Genomic DNA, 17,651 nt, shown 5'->3' on the forward strand with positions numbered 1-17,651 from the left:
AAGCAAACAAATAAATAATAACAAAAAGTTGTGTTTCTGCTTACCAAATTCTAAAGAAGCATAAGTATTAATAGTTTTTGTGGATGGAACTGTAATGCATGCCGTTATAGCAGGAATAGTAAAAGGATGGCTGTGGCTTACATAGTCCTATGGAACAACAGATGCTTTGAAGCGTAGCCGAGAGGAATAAAGCTCGGGACACGTGAACGGATGTCAGCTCCGACAAGAAACAGGCAAATTAAACTGTTCTATGATGCTTATAAAATTCATGTTGAAAAAAAACTTTTTTTTTTTTAATTTGAGATCAATGTGTTGGAAGTGTAAGTAATCTAATGTTTTTAAAGACAAAGAAGGAAAGAAAATGCACAGCTAAAGGCCACATACTGCAAGAGTTACCACAAGGACCAACTTGGTGTGTGCCAACCGAAAGTTTCACTGCCCCTCATAAAACTTTTACAAGCACACCACTGATTATACAGAATGAGATTCAATAAAAGCCTTTAACCATGTTCCTAACCATAAAGAACAGAACCAAGCTTCCTGGTCATGAAGTGGCCAGTTTTCATCCCAATCCATGAATAAACTGTAGTATCAAATAAACACTGGGAAGTGCTTGAAGTGGATTTGAAACATGAAAATGAGCAAGCGTGCATCTGCATGCATCCGTCGTGCAGCCCGAGACTTGGTATGACAAGCAATGTTGCAAATGACAACAGAGGACTCCCATAATGCCACACAGGCAACAATAAAGTGGCATCCATGGGTGCGACCAGAATGACTAAAGTGGTGTGGAGCCTCTTTCTCATTAGAATATTACCTCTGGCTCACAGAGGCGAGTTGAACCCCATTACGATGACCTTCACTGGTACGGCGCTCATTAAATAATACTGAAATGCTCTTTTTCATCTGCGGCCATAATGAGGGGACCAGTGTACGTATCAATATTGGGTTTTATCAGGATGGATCCTGGCAGCAATTATAGGGACCCTTTTGAAAAGTTCACTTCCATTATGCCCCTCTACCACTGGTAATGACATTGTGGCCATAATCACTCCCCGTTGTAGTTAATATCAAATATGAAACCAGATATCGATGGCCCCAGAGACTCTGTGTGTGTGTGTGTGTGTGTGTGTGTCTGTGAATGTGTGTGCGTATGTAAGCACTATTACGATGTAAGCAGGCACATCCTTCATCGCATTGTCTCCTTAATCTGTTGATATTACAAACCATTCATCATTTCATCCTGACACCTTCATAAAATAAAACATACAGTAATTAATTTTGTTAGATGCAGAGGAAAAGAAAAAAAAAGAAAGCAAAGGATGATGAGGAGATGAAGAGGGAGATGGTTATGAAGACAAGGTTCAGGAGTCCAGAATGGAGATTAAATTTATGTTTTATGTGTCACATCCAGCTCAAAAAGTATTTTAAATCAGGAAAAGCAGCAAATCAGAGGAAAAGCAATGAAGCTAATGGAGTTGAACATGAGTGTAATCTACTGATTTTACACTTGAGTGTTGAAATACGGATGAATTCTCATTTATCAGGATTACGAGACAGCATGACTGTCAGATTCCTCTGCAGATGAATGCATAAGCAGCCTGCAATGTCTAATAAAAGTTGTGCATATCATGCTATTTTGTTATTACTTCATAAAAATGTCCAGACTATCTTTTTATCACAAAATTAATTAATGAGGGCATGCAATTAAAATTTGATTTGCAGGTGCCAAACCAAAATTCATGTCTAAATTAAACAGTAAATTACATTTTGGGTAATTTTTTTTATGAATGAAACTTCTGGTGGTGAGAAAACCTGTAATGAGAACTCCCCCCCCCCCCACCCCCACCCCCATGTATCATTATTCTGTTGCAACTTGCTTCTCGTCGTCAGTAGTAGGAATGTTTCCCATATCAGTGTTCTCCAAACCCTCTAACGCTGCCGCAGACAGCCGAGATGGATGCTTACACAGTGGAAAGTAGAAAATTAAAAGGAAGCGTCTGATAAACTGACAGGAGGCACCTCAGGATAGAGGAGCGGGAGATGGAACGATCAGGAGGAGCGTTGAGGAGAGGCTGATGGATATGCAGCATGTTTGGGTGGGGAAAGTTTCTGTGTTCTTTGTTTCAGTAACGTTTGCATGTTTTAATGTGTGTCCTAGTTTATAAAGAGGCTGCCGTTATGAAAAATCAACAAATTTACATTTTAAATGTATTTTAATGAGAAAAATCTTTGTAAATTTAGCCTCATTTTGATAAAATATCCAGAAAATTTATGATTATCTTAATTTTCTTTTTTTTTTGAACATTTTCCAATACACTATGGTTAAGTTGCAGTTCTTCTAAAATTAAATAAATCTGGCCATTTATTTGATCTTTAATATGAATTAAAGAGATGGATAAGAATAAAGCATTAAGTAAAGTCCAGATTAACTCATTTATTTGAGTTCAGTCACATTTTTTTAGCTTAATTTGACAAACGAGAATAGCTTTGGAAACTTTAATGCATAAAAGAACAAAAATGAATCAATAATAAAAGATTTTGATGCAACACAGTTACTTGCAAGCTTCATGGGAAAGAAAAAAATCCATATTTTTTCCGAAGACAAATGATATTTCCCGTTTTTAATGTGTCAGTAGTGTTCTTGGCCACTGAGAAGTTTACAACCAAACAGGGTGAAGCTGCTTTTAGCTACTTTGCTGCTCACACATGGAATCAGCTTCCTCCCAACTCTAGTAACTTTTAAATCAAAATATAAAACTTTCATGTATTCATCAGCCTTTGAACAATTGCACCTTATGCTGCAGCTTTTGCAAAGTAACTGCTCACCCATAAACTTTGTCTTCTTTCTGATTCGTACATCTGAAATAAATTGTATTTATTTTGGTCTAAATTAAATTAAATATGCACTTGTAAGTCGCTTTGGACAATAGCGTCTGCTTGAGGTGAATTGCGCTGCTTCTATCGTGGCTGCAGGAACTGAAGTGGAGATAGTCCCAGCCCACCACCCCACCTAGTGGACACTTATGTTGTGTAATGTCTGAAGTCTGTTGCATATCTGTCTGAGGTGTTTTTTTTTTTTTTTGCAGAGCAAAGCTGCCCTCCCAGTGGGAGGGTAACTCTGAAGTGCCTTTTTTTCCCTCCACCTGAACCAATCCTCATGTTACCCTCTTATCTCTATTAAGGTAGCGCGACTCATGGTTGCGAATGACCACAGTCACCAATTCTTGTCATGTGTCTTGCCCATGTATGTCTGATCTCTGAATTGTGTGTACTGAAACTCTAATTTCCCTCTGGGATTAATAAAGTATCTTTGATTGATTGATTGATTGATTGATTGATCATCACCAGTGTGAATGGGTGAATGACTGACTGTGTTGTGAAGCGCCTTGGGGGGTTGTAGAACCTTAAGAAGGTGCTATCCAAATACAGACCATTTAAATTGGATTTAGTGGTGCTGTCACATTGGTTTTAATGTGCTATTCTCTCGAATGGGAAGAACATTGAATCGTTAAATGTGCTATACACATAAAGCCGACTTGCCTTGCCTAATAAAACAAATAAAAGTATAAAAAAACCTAGTATTTTGTTGACTTGTTTTTTTGCCTATTTAGTACTTTTGTTATAATATTTATTCTTTATTGTTTAATCTACTGTGGTTTTTATTTCGGTGCAGTTTGTGTTCGTGCACATGAACGCTGTCCTGCCGACACACGTGTGTTAAACTTAAAGAGGCAACAACTGAGACGTTACTGTAACTAATTCCCTCAGACCTCTGCACAGCAGCAAACGTTGAGGGTACAGCGGTCTATCCAACCCCCTCGTCCCGCGCTGCCCGGCTGCTCACCCCTGCACAGGTGTTTCCCATTGCCAGTCACAGTCTCTCTCCCCAACACCAACATTGTTTTAAGGCCGAGGACTCTGAGCTCCTTCCAGAGGCGTTTGACAAGCCATCAGGCCCGTGTTTATCTGCACACATAAAACTGCATGCATGGCGGTGTCGACTCTCCCGGCCTCTGGAGACAACACATGATTTTAACATTAGTTCATCCCAGCTCTGAATGAAGGAATCAGCCAGGCCTGCAGCCCTGGTGGAGACCATGAAAAGCACAGAAGCTTTACTGCAAATCTCCTCGATTTCTATACAAGTGCAGCGTGATTACCTGTGTTAATGGGAGCGGCGCAGCCACCCAGTCATCTTGATAATTTAATTTGAGTGTGCCCCGAGGTGGAGCTATCTTTATTTCATCAGCTCAAAGCGGTTTATTTCATTAAAACGTCTTCTTGTCCATCAGTAAGAACCTGTTCCTTCTGAGATAAGCTGCAGCGCTTCATCATAATTGCAAATGTTTGCACATAATGTAAAGACCTCGTGGGTCTGGTATTCTTTAAGATGAAAAAGGTTGCCATGCATACAAATCAGGTATGTGACAGTAATTCCTGCGAACGTTTTCGATTATTTGCAATTCACAGAGAGGTGTCAGAGTTGCTCCGACCTGCAGGGTTTTAGAATTCGGCCCAACGTTTTTGTTCCGAGATGGAAACGAGCAAACGAGTTTGCTCGACTTAAAGCAGTTTGACGTTAAAATTTGTCCTCTTCTGACAGAATATTTTTAAAATTCAACTCGCAGACTTTCACTTTCCTCCTCTCCCACTCATTTACAGTTGGCACATGAATGTACACAGAAGATCACACACGTTTGCGTACACACTCCCTCCCACACACACACACACACATCCCGTGGTGTGGCGGCTGAAAGGGGACTAACTGACAGAGATTGGTGGGTAATTCAAGCCAACATGATTGACTTTATAAACACTTTAAAGTGCCAAGTGGTCTTTATGTTTTCAAGAAATGCCAAAAGTTCCCAGCACAAAAAAAAAAAAAAAAGCACAGGGAGTTGAGCATAAAGGGAGCAAGAGGTAGAAAAATCCTGGAGCTGCTTTCACGTCAGAGTCCACCTCCCTCGCTGCTTCTTCCTTCACTCGATCCCCCCTCTTGGCACTTTTAATGGCATAAAATTACGGGCCTGAAAGAGCGACAACAACCGTCTAGATTTAAAGCATAATACGTTGACAGGAGTGACACGGCCATTTTCTCCTCCTCCATTAGCATCAAGACGCGGCCACCTCCTTTTGCTCTTAAAGAACCGACCGTGGTGGCAGGCTGTAGTTGTCACACGTCACTTCCTCTGTCATTACTCGCTGACACGCAGGCCGCCGCTGCTTTCACACTGACAAACAGCAAAAACATCAAGGAGTCTGAAAGTGATTTAAAAGTGGGCTCTCCATATTGTTAATGCAAAATAATCACTCGGTGGGTGGAAACATTCGAAATATGGCTTTGGGTTTTAGAGCTCAGGGAATATTTAGTCAGGTGAAAGTGGGCCGCGAGTGGAAGTTCAAACAAAAGTGGTCGTTCTGTCAGAATATCTAAACTTTTACACCACTTTGAATTTGACATTATGAGATTATTTAAATAGAATTCTCTTGTTATTTTCAAACGAAATAGGTTGAGGAAAGATAACGGCAAAATTTAGTGAACATTTGACCAAAATAACCCAAAAATATTAAATGTACGGCGTTTTAATGTTTCTTTTTTAATATCTCTACATAAATCTGCAATATAATGCAAGAGATCTGATTTGTTTGATGACACTTTGTAAACAGCCACATTGTGCTTGCTTACCAATCAGAACCAATCTATATTTCTCCAAACGAAGCCTACTCATCAAGCTTTCTAGAACAGATAACATATTTGCTGATTATAAAAATTCCACAGATCAAATCAGAGGGTCATTTTGCTCTTTAGTCAGAATCAAATGGTGCAGCATTATTCAAATCGGTTGGAAAAATCAGCAGTCATAAGCTGTGCAAGAACTTCATCTCAGAATGTTGGGTGTGCCGGAAACTTTAATGTGCAATGAGCCAACAAAGGGTAGAGGTGGACGTCTGTGCTCAGGTCTGAGTTCATTTTTATCTGCTAAGTTGTGTACTTTTGCAATTCTGGTCACCTGCTACTACCTGCTGCAGGTCTCTGTGTACACCTACTTGTTAGTCACACCAAAAAGGATTAATTAACCTGAGTAAACGTTTAAAAACCGGGACCAACATCTCCGATACATGTGTTGAAAACAAAAAAAACTTCTTTGCAAAAACAGATAACTGATGATATAATGATTTTTTTTATCATCTTTTTATTTGTTACTTCAGGTGAAATCAGTCAAAATAAAGTTTTTTGTTTTTGGTCAAAACTGCTTTGATCTTATTTTTCAAACAAACTCTTCAATTCTGAAGAAACCATAGATTCAGAAATGTTCATGTATGAAGGGGTCACAAAGTATGTTTTGATGGTATACTATAATAAATAGAATAGAATAGAATAGAATAGAATTTATTCCCCACAGTGGGAAAATTCATTAGTTACAGCAGAACGTACACTTAGAGAATAATTTGAAGAAAAAAATGATAAAAGTACATGTACATAGGCAGTACGCTACTATTGTAACCATAAGTAAAATATCACATTGTACTCCAGGTGTATCATCCCTTACAACGCCACTTACTAGTAGTGTATAGAAAAACATTATATTTTAATAGAAAACTCATAATGAGGTATTATCTGTTAACTTGTCAAATATGTTTTCAGAATCAACACATCTTGCCTACCTAAGTGAATGTTTGAAAAACAACAGGTAATTTAAAAGAACTTAAAATGAAAAGGGAATTTTTGATTTGTTATTTGTTAATTTTTTAATTATAAACTATATACTAAATGTATTTTATTCTATTTTATATAGTTTAACCAAAATGCAACAGTGAGACAGAAATAACATTGGCACTTGCCACCTGTACATTATCCACCAGAGGGCAGTAGACATGTAAAGGACTGGAAATGGCAGTAGTGATTTGATTGAAGTTTGTGAAAATAGTCTACAAAGTAAAAAAAAATCCTCACGTGTTTTTATGTTAACAAAGAAAATAGTTCAACTGAAGTTCTGATTATTATTATTATTATTTTAACCTTACTCCATCCATCCATTTTCACCCGCTTATCCAGAGTTGGGTCGCAGGGGCAGTAGCCTAAGTCGAGAGGCCCACTTCCCTCTCACCAGCCACCTGGGCCAGCTCCTCCGGGGTAATCCCAAGGCGTTCCCTGGCCAGGTGAGAGACATAGTCCCTCCACTGTGTCTTGGGTCTACCTTTAGGTCTCCTCCCAGTTGGACGTGCCCGGAAAACCTCACCAGAGAGGCGTCCAGGAGGCATCCTAACCAGATGCCCGAGCCACCTCTACTGGCTCCTCTCGATGTGGAGGAGCAGCGGGTCTACTCCGGGCCCCTCCCGGATGACTGAGCTTCTCACCCTATCTCTAAGGGAGAGCCCAGCCACTCTGCGGAGAAAACTCATTTCGGCCGCTTGTATCCGCAATCTCGTTCTTTCGGTCACTACCTAAAGCTCATGACCATAGGTGAGGGTAGGAATGTAGATCGACCGGTAAATCGAGAGCTTCACCTTCTGACTCAGCTCTCTCTTCACCATGACACACCAGTATAATGCCCACATCACTGCAGATGCAGCACCAATCCGCCTATCAATCTCACGCTTCAGTTTTCCCTCACTCGTGAACAAGACCCCGAGATACTCCTCCACTTGGGGCAGGACCTCATCCCTGACCCGGAGAAGGCATTCTACTCTTTTCCGAATCAAGACCATGGTCTCAGATTTAGAGGAGCTGATTCTCATCCCAGCTGTTTCACAATCGGCTGCGAACCGCTCCAGCAAAAGCTGAAGATCACGTTCTAATGAAGTCAACAGGACCACATCATCTGCAAAAAGCAGAGACCTGATTCTCTGGCCACAAAACGGAAGCCCTCCACCTTGGCTGCGCCTAGAAATCCTGAACAGAACTGGTGACAAAGGGCAGCCTTGGTGGAGTCCAACTCTCACTGGCAACGAGCCTGACTTAAGGTTGGTTTATGCTTGACGCGTCCGTGAGGTTCGCACGGCTCCGCGTGGCGAAATTGCGTCATTTTAACAACCACGCCCCTCCACTGCATCTCTGCACGGCCCAAAATTTCCGCAACGCGCACCTAGGAACATTTCTAACCACGCGGACGGTCGGACGTGGTAAAACATGGCGGACCAGCAAGAACTAGTATGGCAGAGGTTCGTAAATACAGACATTTGTATGATTCAGCTCTCAGAGATCACCGTGATCAACATGTTGTTAATAATTCTTGGTGAGAAATAGCTCGCACTGTCGGAAAAGACGAGGACGCTGTTAAAAATGCTGAAATGCCATGTTGTAAACAACAGTAATTTTTACTTCTACTATGGTGTAGTGTTGGATGCATGCTGTAGAGCTCCATGCTGCCCCGTTTCATATTGGCTCACCGAGGAGACGAGCCGCACGAACCATAAACGCTGCGAGTTGTGAAGCGCGTTCCATCCGCGAGCCGCATCACCAAACAAAAAGTGAATGCGTCAAGCACAAACCAAGCTTTACTGCCGGCAATGCGGACCGAGCTCTGACACCAGTCATACAGGGACCTATCAGCCTGTATCAGAGGTCCTGGTACCCCATACTCCCGGAGTACCCCCCACAGGGCCCTCCGAGGGACGCGGTCAAATGCCTTCTCCAAATCCACAAAACACATGTAGACTGGGTGGGCAAATTCCCACGCACCCTCCAGGATCCCCTAAGGGTATAGAGCTGGTCCAGGGTTCCACGGCCAGGATGAAAACCACATTGCTCCTCCTGAATCTGAGGTTCAACAATCCGACGAACCCTCCTCTCCAGAACCCCTGAATAGATCTTACCAGGAAGGCTCAGGAGTGTGATCCCCCTGTAGTTGGAACACACCCTGCGGTCACCCTTTTTAAATAAGGGGACAACCACCCCAGTCTGCCAGTCCAGTGGGACTGCCCCCGATTTCCAAGCGATACTGCAGAGCCGCGTCTGCTAACACAGCCCCACAACATCCAGAGCCTTAAGGAACTCCGGGCGGATCTCATCCACCTCTGGAGCCTTGCCACAGAGGAGCTTTTTAACCACCTCAGTGGCCTCAGCACCAGAGATTTGTCAACTCAAAGTCCCCAGACTCTGCTTCCTCACTGGAAGACGTGTCGGTGGGATTGAGGAGGTCTTCGAAGTATTCTTCCCACCGATCCACAACGTCCTGAGTAGAGATCAGCAGCACACAGCACTCATATTTAAATCTATAAATAGTGTGGTTAGCGCACTGAGGCGCCGGATGGTGGACCAGAATCTCCTCGAAGCTGAATGGAAGTCTTGCTCCATGGTTTCACCGAACTCCTCGGCGACCACCCGAGCCGCGTTCCGCTTGGACCGCTGGTACCCGTCAGCTGCCTCTGCAGTCCCACAGGCCAAAAAGACCTGATAGGACTCTTTCTTCAGCTTGACAGCATCCCTAACCGCCGGTGTCCACCAGCGAGTTCGGGGGTTGCCACCACGACAGGCACCGACCATCCTGCGACCACAGCTCTGGTCGGCCGCATCAACAAAGCACGGAACAGGGTCCATTCAGACTCAATGTCCCCCGCCTCCCCCGGAACATTTTGGAAGTTCTGTTGGAGGTGGGAATTGAAGCTCCTTCTGACAGGAGACTCTGCCAGATGTTCCCAGCAGACCCTCGCGATACGGCCTTACTGAAAAATAAAAATACTTAACGATCCTTGACTGAGTTGATCATGTTTCACGTATGAAAATAATGATAATAATGATGTACAATAATTAATGTATATAATAATAATTAATACTATCACCATTACATGCAACAGCAGCCCTATGATTATACATTTACAAGTAAACTCTTATTTGTATGTGGTTAATATTCATCATGAGGTAAGTATTTCTCACTTTGTTGACACAAACCAAAAACAGTTTTTTGTGAAACTGCAGCCTCCAAATTGGTAGAAATGCACCTTAACCATTTTCTATCTGGTGTTATCTTGTGTAAAAGTTCCTGCAGGTTCCCTTGTTCCATTCGTAGCATCACAGCAGCATCATGATCTCTGTTCTCCACCTTGTTGTAAACAATACTTTTGACACACATGCTCTGTGGGGGAAAGCTCACATACACATTAAAATATTTTCTATAACTAAGAGCTGGGTTATCGTATTGTATAAATTATTGCATGCAAAGTGAGCCTGAATGACCCAGGAAGCCTCCACTGGCTTGTCTACATAGAGCCTCATTAGGGACATTGATGGATGGGCTCCGGCTACAACTGGGCTCCCCCCAGAAAAGCTTTATTATTAGTGTTTGTGTGTTGCTTAAACTGACATTTAATTACAGGTGCAAAGAAAAACAGTTATTAAATAAGATTAATCATTCAGAGCTTGATAGGTTTTATTTGGCTTGGGTTTTTACAGGGAGAAAAAATAACAGCACTACAAATGAGTCAGTGCTTATTGATTAGAAATCTGAGATTCTAACAAAAGATTGTTAATAGTATCAGCAATTTAAAGTCACATTGCATTATTATATACACAAAATAAAGTACATAGTAGGAAAATAGCTTTTGCTTTTTAAAAATGTTTTATAATTGATTAAAAAATGGTTTTTCTTCCAGAAAATACACTGTAAAAATGAACTTTTAACATTAGGTTTGAAATGTTTATTATTCTTTAAATTTAAGTAAATTCTAAAGGAAATTCATATTACTTTTTATATTTAAGCTGCTAGGTATGGTGGAACCAGTTGACAGATTTGTTTAGTAAATTCAACATTTTATTTCTTACAGTGTAGCTCGTGGAAAATTTTGAATTATCTGTTTTAACAATGCATTTAATTTTGTGACTGGATGCTTTAAACTTAAAAGCAAATTATTTTATATAACAATAGTCAATACAGTACCTAAAATAAATGAAATAAAATGTAAAATAAAGTAATAACACATTTTAAACAAATCTATTTTTTATTCTCTAGTTTTCACTGCTGCCACCATGGAGCTTATTTTCACAGAAAACCATCCTTCTTCACACAAGGAGCTGTGGTTGTGTATCGGATTTACAGCTGATAGTTTACTTTTATTCCAGAAGAGGTCATTTGATATTATATTTTCTGTTTCCCAAAATGGCTTCAGCCGAGGACTCAGACACATAAAACACACTCCTGACAGCGATACATTTCACGTGATGACACAACTCTGAAACAATCTCGATATTGCCTTTCCCTGTCATAAACAAAATCTGACCACAGTTCTGTTTGCTGTCGCGCGCACGCGCATGTGTGTGTGTGTGTGTGTGTGTGTGTGTGTGTGTGTGTCCGTCCTGTACATGCATGGAAATGGAAGAAAAGAATTGCAGAGAGACATGAGACGAAAACTCTCTCATTCTCAGAGGCAGAGTGAGTGGATGGGCTGACTCTGGGGAGATCAGTGGGAACGGCTGTAAAATGCACAAGTAACTGAAGGAGATGTGGCTTTTCTGAGGGGAGAGAGGGAAAAGAAAACCAGAGAAAGAGCAAAAGACAGGAAGGCTGAGAAGGAGAAGTGGAAGGAAGGAAGAGTAAAAGAAGAAAAGACAGCAGGGGGTATGCAGAAAGAACGGAGAGGGATGGAACAGACATGGTTGGAAGTCTGGCAGGTGCTTCATCATCTGCCGAGGCATTGCCAGGGCGCCCGTAAACAGTCATTGTGCTTCTCCAGGGAGCAACCTTCTCCATAACTAGCCCTGGTATAAATCCACCTCTTAGCTACAGAATTAGACAACCGTCTTGAGAAAGTCTCACTCTGTAAGTGCTGCACAGACATGAGGGAAACAGGGAAGACACAGCATAACACGGGTCCACAGAGAGATGCAAACGAGGTGCACACAGAAGGCATAGCCTATGTAAATGAAACCAGATGGCCGCTTTGATACCTATAAAAAAATTCTTAATGTTTGCTCTGGCATCATTGTTTTGAATAGTTTCTTTCCACTGAGCAAGGATTAATTTCCGCGGCATCAAAAACAGCTGTCACCGCGTCGTGTAGGTGTCTGCTGTGGATCAGAGCAAGATCCCAGTCCGATGTCTGCCTTTTCTCACCTTGTTGCTGTGTGGATCGTTCATTTAAGTTCTAACATGCACTGCTTTAACCTATATTTCTAAATTATTTTTTACAACTTTTGAACAAAATACTGTGGAAATAAAATGTATTGATCTGTTTAAATAAGTGGAACTTCACTTCTCTGCTGTGCACAACTTAGCTATGCCTTTTCTCAATTGTGTTCCCTAAAATAACATAAATCATTAGGTAATCATACTATTATAATTGATAGCACCTTATTTCTGAGCAGAAGAGGATTAGGGTCTGAAAAGAAAAAAAATATGAAAAATAATTCAGACTTTTCTCAGAATTCTGACTTTTTGACTTCTCAGAAAAAGTCAGAATTCTGAGATCAAAATGAAAATTCTGAGAAAAAGTTGGAATTCTGAGATGAAAGTATATGGAGAAGGCTTAATGCCACTGAAAAGAAAAAGAAGAAACACTTATTATGACTTTAATCTCAGATTTCTGCCTTTTTTTTTCATAGATTTCTGACCTTTTGACTTCTCGGGAAAAAAAATCTAAATTCTGAAATTAAAGTCATCATTCTGGAAAAAAAGTTGGAATTCTGAGATTACAGTATATGGAGAAGGATTAATGGCACTGAAAAGAAAAAGAGAAAAACTATTCTGACTTTGGTCACAGATTTCCGACGTTAATTTCAGAATCCTGACTTTGAGTTCTCTGAAAAAAGTCAGAATTCTGAGAAAAAAGGTAATCCTGAGATTAAAGTCAGAAATATTTTTGTCCTTTGTTTTCACTGGCGCTAACCCTCATCCATACATTTAGTTAATGTTATCCAAAATTGTTCTGAGGTCAAATTTGTCATAGCAAATCCCTGCAGACACGAACCCAGAGTGTTGTAACAGGATGCTAATCTCCTAAACTCTCCATCTGTATTTGCTGAAACGTTGCCTCACTTCCAACCTGTTTGCCTAAACGACACTTGACTCAGGCGTGTTTTCACAAAAAGGCATCCTGTGGGTCAAAAGAAGGAAAAGTGGGTTAATGTTCAGGCTTGTGGAATGATGAAATAAGGATACGCTATATTGTGAGAGAGATTTTCTGGCTCTTTTGTGAATTTTTTTATGAAATTGACAACTGCATCAACATTAATGTTGAAAGTCTGTTTTCATATGAATAATAACACATTTTTTTTTGTTTTTTGTTATTTTTCAAAGTGGATTTTTTTTGCCATCCAGCTAAACAGTAAATAAAACATTTACATAATCAAAAATCTTTACTGACGCATAAAGAATATATACAAGAAAACAACATTTAATGATGAAATGATTGCATCGAAAGCAGCACATGAGTCCAAACAGCCGTCTCCAAGACTTAGTCAACATTTCACTTTAGTGCAACTAATTTAATAGTTCCTCCTCTCGCACACTTTCACAAAAACATCCCCGCATGACTTTTAAACATTCTAATAAAACGATTTTACAGAGTGGTGTGAGAGTGAATTTCTGGGCTGATGCCGTGGAGATTGAAAAGAAATGTGAGCATGATGATATATACAGGAGAGAAGAGGGAGGGCCAGAATGGATTTTATTGGTAAAAACATTTTTTTAAAGATGCTATGTCTTGTTCTGAGGTAAGTTTGGGTCAATTCTGCAGAAAAGCATTTAAATAAAGATGTTTAAAATTATTTTAAGTACTCAGAGTGTCATCATCTATTCTTTAAATTGCCCAAACAGTAGATCATGCTCAATCAAGCAAGCCATAATCAACCTTTGATACAATAAGCCTTCTGCTGACAGTAATAATCCACTGGCCACCATCTCAATGAATAATTGATGGCCAACTTAACAGACTAATGAATGAATGTGGTTTGGGTTTGAGTGATAGCCCTCTTGTTGGAGGGCCATCCCAGGAGGGACGGGGCACCAGAGACAGAGGTGCCATCCCCTATAACCTGGATAATTGCTCTTTTGACAAGAAGGACTCGACTGGGTGTTTTCTCATGAAGGCTGACCCTATTACCTATTTGTTCATTAGCACCGTTCCACTTTATCTCTCCAATTAGAGCTGGGACGGCAGCGAGCAGCGAAGAAAAAATAGAAGAAAATGCATTTTATTACAGTTTTTTAATAAGCCAATGCAGGGAAGGGTGCATTTGTGTTGTCCAAACACTCCCACTCCCATTTGAACACCAATTACAATCCATTTCCACAGGTCTGATAACATTCCTGCTCCAGTTTCGGTGCAGCACTCTTAACTAAACAATCCCCTATTGACATGAGCTGCAGCCTCACAATAGCCACAAAGCATCAGGGTTCCTGTTTGTGTTGACACTGTTTGAACCCTCCTTTGAGAGCAAACTCACTGTGGACACAGGCGATGCACAACTGGAGCTTTGTGTCACACAATCCAGCAAATCAGTGCTTTTTCTTTTCTTTTTTTTTAATGTTTGGGTTTGATAAGCAAAAGGAGACGGGAGGGAGCGCAACAAAAGGAAGTCAGGTGAGTGGAAGTGTGGAAAAGTTAAGAGGAGGTGGAGGCTGGCGCCACTAGGGGACAGTAGTAAGTCACGGACAGCAGCAGCAGGAATGTGCACATCAGTTTGTGTGCCTGTGAATGCATGCAAGTGTGTGTGCGGCACAGAGCGAACAAAAGACTTTCTTTGTTGCACTCTCAAATAATAAAAGAATTCCGAAATAGCAACTTGACTGCTTTAGAAAAGATCTTGACAATGCGCCGGCCTTTAATGCACAGGAACAGCTCCAGATTTACATAATCACATGTAACATAAACCACCATGAGGCTCCACAGCCAACAAACAAACTCACCGAGGAGCAAACAGCAACAGCACAGGTATCTGCTTTCCCCTATAGACTTTATATGCCTACTAAAACTGCATTAAGCTTCTTCTGCTCACAACAAAAGGACACGTTTGCAAATTGTATAGACTCGTGTGGCGGTGACAACAGAGAATAGGCCTCTCAGGTTTAAACAAAAAGCCCAAAGTGAAAGGTTTTGATTTGACCTGAAAATGATTTATAGCTTTAATTACTCACAGAAAAAGAGGCTAATTTGGGAGGGATTTCACTTTGATGAGAGCTAAAATAGAAAGAGAAAAACTATAACTGAGAAAAGAGGAGGTTTGTGTGTCACTGGCACAAAAAACCTCTCTCTGAGCACAGATCAAAGGGAATGACCAGAGGATTTTATTACTATCTGCTTTCATTGTGCTCCTAAAAAAGAACATTTCTTTGGTTACTGGTTTAAACAAGAAAAGTTAACACTTGAGTGTTCCTTCTGACATTAAATATAACTGTCAGGAGGGAGCTTGTGTTTCATTTTTCACTATGGTAACCAAAGACCTATATTCAAAACACGCTGCAGCCTCCTCTTCCTCCTCCTCCTCCTCCTCCTCCTCCTCCTCCTCCTCCTCCTGCTGCTGCTGCTGCAATTAAAAGCAGAACAATAACAATATTCACCAATGACAGTGGTGTTTGAGCGCTACTTATGCCCTTTGTTAGTTTCACAGGATTTCTCATGAATTAGTTAAGTCTGTTAATTGCACATTTATTGCACTCAAGGCCAGAGAGAAACACTAAATGGTTTCCAAGATTAAAAACCTGTACAGAAATGATGAAAAATAAATGAAGAATTTACATTAAAGGCTTAACAACTTAAATGCCGAGTCTATTTTATTTCATTTAAAATCATTAAAAAATGATTAAAAAAAATGTTTCTGAATGCATCACAATAATTACGTCAATCATTTGCATACATTAAAAGAAGAATATTTATTTAAAATATCCTACCTTGGGTGTTTTAACGATTTTTTAAAAATAATATAAAATCTGAGGAATAATGAATCAAATGAATCCAGCAGCATCATCTCTGATCTGCGTTTCAGTATGAGGTGATGTTTGAGTGACGCGCCGCCGGCTGTCGCTGCCATGTGCTGAGGTTTCCCTCTCATTTCCAGCAGCAACAATAATAATGACTATTCTGCAGCTATAGCCCGACTGTTTGTGTTATTGTGCGGTGTCAGACACAGGCTCTGACGTTTGCTATGCTATCAGCAGGAGTGTACAAATACAAACACATTTGCCTGAGTTATTGACCTTTATCTCCACACTTTCTTGACAGCCTTCTCCAGTTATTGACAATACAAACACATGGGACGACGCATAACCTTTCATTCAAAGGAGCACTTTCTCTCTCTCTCTATTTTCTTGCCTCCCTTCTCCTCTCACTCTCTCTCTCTTTCTATTTGCTTTTGCAATTTGTTTAAATAAAACAGGGCAGACAATGGTACTGCTCATTTCTGCCATTTTTCTTTCACTCCAGATTTCAGGGGATAATATCATTAGACCGATACGATGGTTTCCCATCCAGGCTCAGATACACAGAATATTTCAAGGATTCAATATAAATTTGACATGCTGGCATTAAGGGAGAGCATTGTTTCCCTATTTGTTTGCTCGCAAAGTTGATTTGATCATAAATCCTGGATTCCTCAGGCATCATATTTGTCTTTATGATGCTTCAATTACACTCAAACACATGTTCAGTAAAGTCGGAGAGGAATTGTATTCAAAAGATGCTTCAGAACCCAGGATTTGGTGAAAAATGTTGTCAAAGTATGTGTGTAAGTTTGTTTTATTTCTATTTAAACTGATGCAGGGCGTCTGTGCAGAAAAACAGAATTATTCTGAAAACTGGACTGCATACATAAAGCTTTAATAAACAGAAAAATTTATTGCATCTCAATACAGCGAGGAATAACAACGGTCATAAAAAGCACTAGTTCTCTGCTAATGATTCTCCTCCAGGATTTATCTTGTTTTTTTAACGTATGTCCTCCTGCATGAAAAATAGCGCGCATAAAACACGCGTGTCCCCACCAGTCGGCCCCTCTGCAGGTACTTTCGCGTCCCCACCCTTAAAAAAAATTAAATTTTAAACAATCCAGACCGGTGCTTGGTGACCGCGGTTAATCATCAAGAAACAAAGACATCAAACAATATTTGATAATGAGAAAAATGCCTCCAGGATATTAGGGGATGGAGAGGGAGGGGGGCACAGCGTGATCCTCAGCAGCAAAGCAAGGTAGAGGAGGCCACACCAGACACCATCTCGTCTGTGTGTGGTGACGGAGTGTGTGGGTGTGACTGATAGAGACACACACACACACACACACACACACACACACACACACACACACACACACACACACACACACACACACACACACACACACACACAGAGAGAGAGAGATAGATGCAGTCACACAAGCACTGTTACACACTCATAGGATAATTTAAAAAGAGTCCACCATGAGATAATTAGAACTAAGAATGTAGAGATTTGCAAAACTGCCTCATTTTGAACTTCCAGCCCAATTATCTGCTGTTAAAAAGGCCTTACCAGCCTGCAAATGGTGACTGATAAAAATTAAATTAAAATTTTAACAGAAAATAAGATTTTTTTAGACAAAAAAATGTGTTTTTCTTTGAAAAGCTGGATTGTTACAAAAATGCATGAACATTTTAGTCAAGCATAAATAAGATATGCTGGGAATAAATCATTTTTTAAGTCAACATTCAATTTTTTATAAGAAAGCTAAACTTTTACATATT

At 40.4% G+C, this 17,651-nt stretch overlaps 1 long non-coding RNA gene across 1 annotated transcript; it reads left to right on the top strand.

Moving 5' to 3' along the window:
* The first annotated feature begins 1,945 nt into the window (after positions 1-1,945).
* LOC129163599 (uncharacterized) lies at positions 1,946-3,581 on the top strand. Its single transcript, XR_008563402.2, has 2 exons — positions 1,946-2,099; positions 3,090-3,581. It is a non-coding gene; the product is annotated as an uncharacterized lncRNA (long non-coding RNA).
* The last annotated feature ends 14,070 nt before the right edge of the window (positions 3,582-17,651 follow it).

Source organism: Nothobranchius furzeri, chromosome 18, assembly GCF_043380555.1.
Source record: "Nothobranchius furzeri strain GRZ-AD chromosome 18, NfurGRZ-RIMD1, whole genome shotgun sequence".
NCBI lineage: Eukaryota > Metazoa > Chordata > Actinopteri > Cyprinodontiformes > Nothobranchiidae > Nothobranchius > Nothobranchius furzeri.